Source organism: Arachis ipaensis, chromosome B2, assembly GCF_059453495.1.
Source record: "Arachis ipaensis isolate K30076 ecotype BB chromosome B2, ASM5945349v1, whole genome shotgun sequence".
In the NCBI taxonomy this organism is placed as follows: Eukaryota; Viridiplantae; Streptophyta; class Magnoliopsida; order Fabales; family Fabaceae; genus Arachis; species Arachis ipaensis.
In genome coordinates, this window is record NC_142437.1 from 43626132 (window position 1) to 43632334 (window position 6203).

Below are 6203 nucleotides of genomic sequence, written 5' to 3' on the forward strand. Positions count from 1 at the left end.
AACCTCAATTAGTTTCTCTGATGCAGCAGAACTGCAAGTTTCATGGACTTCCATCTGAAGATCCTTTTCAGTTCTTAACTGAATTCTTGCAGATATGTGATACTGTTAAGACTAATGGAGTAGATCCTGAAGTCTACAGGCTCATGCTTTTCCCTTTTGCTGTAAGAGACAGAGCTAGATTATGGTTGGATCCTCAACCCAAAGACAGCCTGAACTCTTGGGATAAGCTGGTCACGGCTTTCTTAGCCAAGTACTTTCCTCCTCAAAAGCTGAGCAAGCTTAGAGCTGATGTTCAAACCTTCAGACAGAAAGAAGGTGAATCCCTCTATGAAGCTTGGGAAAGATACAAACAGTTGACCAAAAAGTGTCCTTATGACATGCTTTCAGAATGGACCATCCTGGATATATTCTATGATGGTTTATCTGAGCTATCAAAGATGTCACTGGACACTTCTGCAGGTGGATCCATTCACCTAAAGAAAACGCCTGCAGAAGCTCAAGAACTCATTGACATGGTTGCTAATAACCAGTTCATGTACACTTCTGAAAGGAATCCTGTGAGCAATGGGACGCCTATGAAGAAGGGAGTTCTTGAAGTTGATACTCTGAATGCCATATTGGCTCAGAATAAAATATTGACTCAGCAAGTCAATATGATTTCTCAGAGTCTGAATGGAATGCAAGCTGCATCCAACAGTACTCAAGAGGCTTCTCCTGAAGAAGAAGCTTATGATCCTGAGAACCCTGCAATAGCAGAGGTGAATTACTTAGGTGAACCTTATGGAAACACCTATAACTCATCATGGAGAAATCATCCAAATTTCTCATGGAAGGATCAAAAGCCTCAACAAGGCTTTAATAATGGTGGAAGAAACAGGTTTAGCAATAGCAAACCTTTTCCATCATCCACTCAGCAACAGACAGAGAACTCTGAACAAAATGCTTCTAATTTAGCAAATCTAGTCTCTGATCTATCTAATGCCACTGTAAGTTTCATGAATGAAACAAGGTCTTCCATTAGAAATTTGGAAGCACAAGTGGGCCAGCTGAGTAAAAGGATCACTGAAATCCCTCCTAGTACTCTCCCAAGCAATACAGAAGAGAATCCAAAAGGAGAGTGCAAGGCCATTGACATAAGCGCCATGGCCGAACCTGTGAGGAGAGGAGAGGACGTGAATCCCAAGGAGGAAGACCTCTTGGGACGTCCAGTGATCAATAAGGAGCTTCCCTCTGAGGAACCAAAGGACTCTGAGGCTCATCTAGAGACCATAGAGATTCCATTGAACCTCCTTATGCCCTTCATGAGCTCTGATGAGTATTCCTCTTCTGAAGAGAATAAGGATGTTACTGAAGAGCAAACTGCCAAGTTTCTTGGTGCAATCATGAAGCTGAATGCCAAACTATTTGGCATTGATACTTGGGAAGTTGAACCTCCCTTGTTCATCAATGAACTAAGTGATCTGGATCAACTGACATTGCCTCAAAAGAGACAGGATCCTGGAAAGTTCATAATACCCTGTACCATAGGCACTATGATCTTGAAGGCTCTGTGTGACCTTGGTTCAGGAATAAACCTCATGCTCCTCTCTGTAATAGAGAAACTGGGAATCTATGGGGTGCAAGCTGCTAAAATCTCATTAGAGATGGCAGACAGCTCAAGAAAACAGGCTTATGAACAAGTAGAGGACGTGTTAATAAAGGTTGAAGGCCTTTACATCCCTGCTGATTTCATAGTCCTGGATACTGGAAAGGAAGAGGATGAATCCATCATCCTAGGAAGACCTTTCCTAGCCACAGCAAGAGCTGTGATTGATGTTGACAGAGGTGAAATAGTCTTCCAATGGAATGAGGACTCCCTTGTGTTTAAAACTCAAGGATCTCCCTCTGCAACCATGGAGAGGAAGCAGAAAAAGCTTCTCTCAAAGCAGAGTCAACCAGAGCCCCCACAGTCAAACTCTAAGTTTGGTGTTGGGAGGCCACAACCAAACTCTAAGTTTGGTGTTGAACTCCCATATCCAAACTCTAAGTTTGGTGTTGGAGAGTCTCAACAAAGCTCTGCACATCTGTGAGGCTCCATGAGAGCCCACTGTCAAGCTATTGACATTAAAGAAGCGCTTGTTGGGAGGCAACCCAATGTTTATCTAACTCTTATTTTTATTGTTTTTCATGTTTTCTTAGGTTCATGATCATGTGGAGTCACAAAATAAATATAAAAATTGAAAACGGAATCAAAAACAGCAGAAGAAAAATCACACCCTGGAGGAGCATCTGTCTGGCGTTCAAACGCCAGAACAGAGCATAGTTCTGGCGCTGAACGCCCGGAATGGGAGCATCTTGGCGCTGAACGCCCAGAACAAGCATGGTTCTGGCGTTCAACGCCAGAAATGGCAGCAAATGGGCGTTGAACACCCAAAATGGGCACCAACCTGGCGCTGAACGCCCAGAGTTGTGTGCAAGGGCATTTTGCATGCCTAAATTGGTGCAGGGATGTAAATGCCTTGACACCTCAAGATCTGTGGACCTCACAGGATCACCTCAGGATCTGTGGACCCCACAGGATCCCCACCTACCTCCACTCACTCTCTTCTCTCTTCTCAATCATCCTTTATTCCCAATAAACACTCTTCCCTATTAACTCTTTACCACTCACATCCAAACACCCACTTTCCTTCAAAATTCAACATCTCTTTCCCACCCAATCCCACCCATATGGCCGAATACACATCTCCCTCCATCTCCTCCATATCTTCTTCTTCTTCTATTCTTTCTTCTTTTGCTCGAGGGCGAGCAACATTCTAAGTTTGGTGTGGTAAAAGCATAGCTTTTTTTTGTTTTTTCCATAACCATTGATGGCACCTAAGACCAAAGAAACCTCTAGAAAGAGGAAAGGGAAGACAAAAGCTTCCATCAAGGGTCTATAGCTCAGTGGTAGAACATTTGACTACAAATCAAGAGATCCCTGAGATACCTCAGGCGATACATTTTCTTCCACACAATTATTGGAAGCAACTAAGGGTGGAACATCAAGAGCACTCCATCATCCTTCATGAAATCAGAGAAGATCTAAAAGCAATGAAGGAGGAGCAACAAAGACAAGGAAGAGACATAGAAGAGCTCAAGGACATCATTGGTTCCTCAAGAAGGAAACGCCACCATTACTAAGGTGGATTCATTCCTTGTTCTTATTTCTTCTGTTTTTCGTTTTCTATGTTATGTGCTTATCTGTGTTTGTGTCTTCATTACATGATCATTAGTAGTAGTAACTATGTCTTAAAGTTATGAATGTCCTATGAATCCATCACCTCTCTTAAATAAAAACTGTTTTAATTCAAAAGAACAAGAAGTACATGAGTTTTGAATTTATCCTTGAGCTTAGCTTAATTATATTGATGTGGTGACAATGCTTCTTGTTTTCTGAATGTATGCTTGAACAGTGCATATGTCTTTTGAAGTTGTTGTTTAAGAATGTTAAATATGTTGGCTCTTGAAAGAATGATGACTAGGAGACATGTTATTTGATAATCTGAAAAATCATAAAAATGATTCTTGAAGCAAGAAAAAGCAGCAAAGAACAAAGCTTGCAGAAAAAAAATAGGCGAAAAAAAAAATATAGAAAGAAAAAGAAAAAGCAAGCAGAAAAAGCCAAAAGCTCTTAAAACCAAGAGGCAAGAGCAAAAAGCCAATAACCCTTAAAACCAAAAGGCAAGGGCAAATAAAAAGGATCCCAAGGCTTTGAGCATCAGTGGATAGGAGGGCCTAAAGGAATAAAATCCTGGTCTAAGCGGCTAAACCAAGTTATCCCTAACCATGTGCTTGTGGCGTGTAGGTGTCAAGTGAAAACTTGAGACTGAGCGGTTAAAGTCAAGGTCCAAAGCAAAAAAAGAGTGTGCTTAAGAACCCTGGACACCTCTAATTGGGGACTTTAGCAAAGCTGAGTCACAATCTGAAAAGGTTCACCCAATTATGTGTCTGTGGCATTTATGTATCCGGTGGTAATACTGGAAAACAAAGTGCTTAGGGCCACGGCCAAGACTCATAAAATAGCTGTGTTCAAGAATCATCATACTGAACTAGGAGAATCAATAACACTATCTGAACTCTGAGTTCCTATAGATGCCAATCATTCTGAACCTCAATGGATAAAGTGAGATGCCAAAACTATTCAAGAGGCAAAAAGCTATAAGTCCCGCTCATATGATTGAAGCTCTGTTTCATTGATAGTTTGGAATTTATAGTATATTATATTCTTTTTATCCTATTTTGATTTTCAGTTGCTTGGGGACAAGCAACAATTTAAGTTTGGTGTTGTGATGAGCGGATAATTTATACGCTTTTTGACATTGTTTTTAGTATGTTTTTAGTAGGATCTAGTTACTTTTAGGGATGTTTTTAATATATTTTGTGTTAAATTCACATTTCTGGACTTTACTATGAGTTTGTGTGTTTTTCTGTGATTTCAGGTATTTTCTGGCTGAAATTGAGGGACTTGAGCAGAAATCAGATTCAGAGGTTGAAAAAGGACTGCTGATGCTGTTGGATTCTGACCTCCCTGCACTCAAAGTGGATTTTCTGGAGCTACAGAACTCGAAATGGCGTGCTTCCAATTGCGTTGGCAAGTAGACATCCAGGGCTTTCCAGCAATATATAATAGTCCATACTTTGGCCAAGAATAGACGACGTAAACTGGCGTTCAATGCCAGCTTTCTACCCAAATCTGGCGTCCAGCGCCAGAAAAGGATCCAAAACCAGAGTTGAACGCCCAAACTGGCACAAAAACTGGCGTTCAACTCCACAAATAGCCTCTGCACGTGCAACACTTAAGCTCAGCCCAAACACACACCAAGTGGGCCCCGGAAGTGGATTTATACATCAAATACTTACTCATGTAAACCCTAGTAGCTAGTTTATTATAAATAGGACCTCTTACTATTGTATTAGGCATCTTTTGGGACGCCTGGTTCTTAGATCAGAGGGGCTGGCCTCTCGGCCATGCCTGGACCTTTCACTTATGTATTTTTAACGGTAGAGTTTCTACACTCCATAGATTAAGATGTGGAGCTCTGCTGTTCCTCAAAGATTAATGCAAAGTACTACTGTTTTCTATTCAATTCATCTTATTTCGCTTCTAAGATATCCATTCGCACCCAAGAACGTGATGAAGGTGATGATTATGTGTGACGCTCATCATCCTTCTCCCTTATGAACGCGTGCCTGACAAACACTTCTGTTCTACATGAATCAAGCTAGAATGAATATCTCTTAGATCTCCTAACCAGAATCTTCGTGGCGTAAGCTAGAATGATGGCGGCATTCAAGAGAATCCGGAAGGTCTAAACCTTGTCTGTGGTATTCTGAGTAGGATTCAATGACTGAATGACTGTGACGAGCTTCAAACTCGCGATTGTTGGGCGTTAGTGACAGACGCAAAAGGAGGGTGAATCCTATTCCAGCATGATCGAGAACCGACAGATGAATAGCCGTGCCGTGACAGGGTGCGTGAGCATATTATTCACTGAGAGGAGGGGATGTAGCCACTGACAACGGTGATGCCCTTGCATACAGCCAGCCATGGAAAGGAGTAAGACTGACTGGATGAAGATAGCAGGAAAGCAGAGGTTCAGAGGAACGAAAGCATCTCCATTCGCTTATCTGAAATTCCTATCAATGAATTACATAAGTATCTCTATCCCTATTTTATTAATTAATATTCGAAAACACCATTATCACTTTATATCTGCCTGATTGAGATTTACAAGGTGACCATAGCTTGCTTCATACCAACAATCTCCGTGGGATTCGACCCTTACTCACGTAAGGTATTACTTGGACGACCCAGTGCACTTGCTGGTTAGTTGTATCGAAGTTGTGACAATTATGAATTAAGATCAAAGCACCAAGCTTTGGAGCCATTACCAGGATTTGTTCGAGCCTGGAGATCACAATTTCGTACACCAAAGGTCGCCTAGAGTGATCCACTATAATGAAGAAGCCAACTCCCAACTACAAAGGGAAGAACTCGACCTACTTCCAGAAGTCCAAGAAAGAGCTCATATCAGGGAAGTGGCATTAAAACGTCGAATGGCTTCGAGATACAATCAAAAGGTAGTGTCGCGAGGTTTTGCTGAGAACGACCTCATCCTAATCCGAAATGATATCGAAACAACTTGATCTGGAGAAGGAAAGCTGGCAGCAAACTGAAAAAG

At 41.7% G+C, this 6203-nt stretch overlaps 1 non-coding gene across 1 annotated transcript; it reads right to left on the minus strand.

Annotated features, from left to right (window-relative positions):
* Window positions 1–275: 275 nt before the first annotated feature.
* Window positions 276–383, minus strand: LOC148573791 (small nucleolar RNA R71). The gene has a single exon (XR_015906677.1). It is a non-coding gene; the product is annotated as a small nucleolar RNA R71 (small nucleolar RNA).
* Between the last annotated feature and the right edge of the window lie 5820 nt (window positions 384–6203).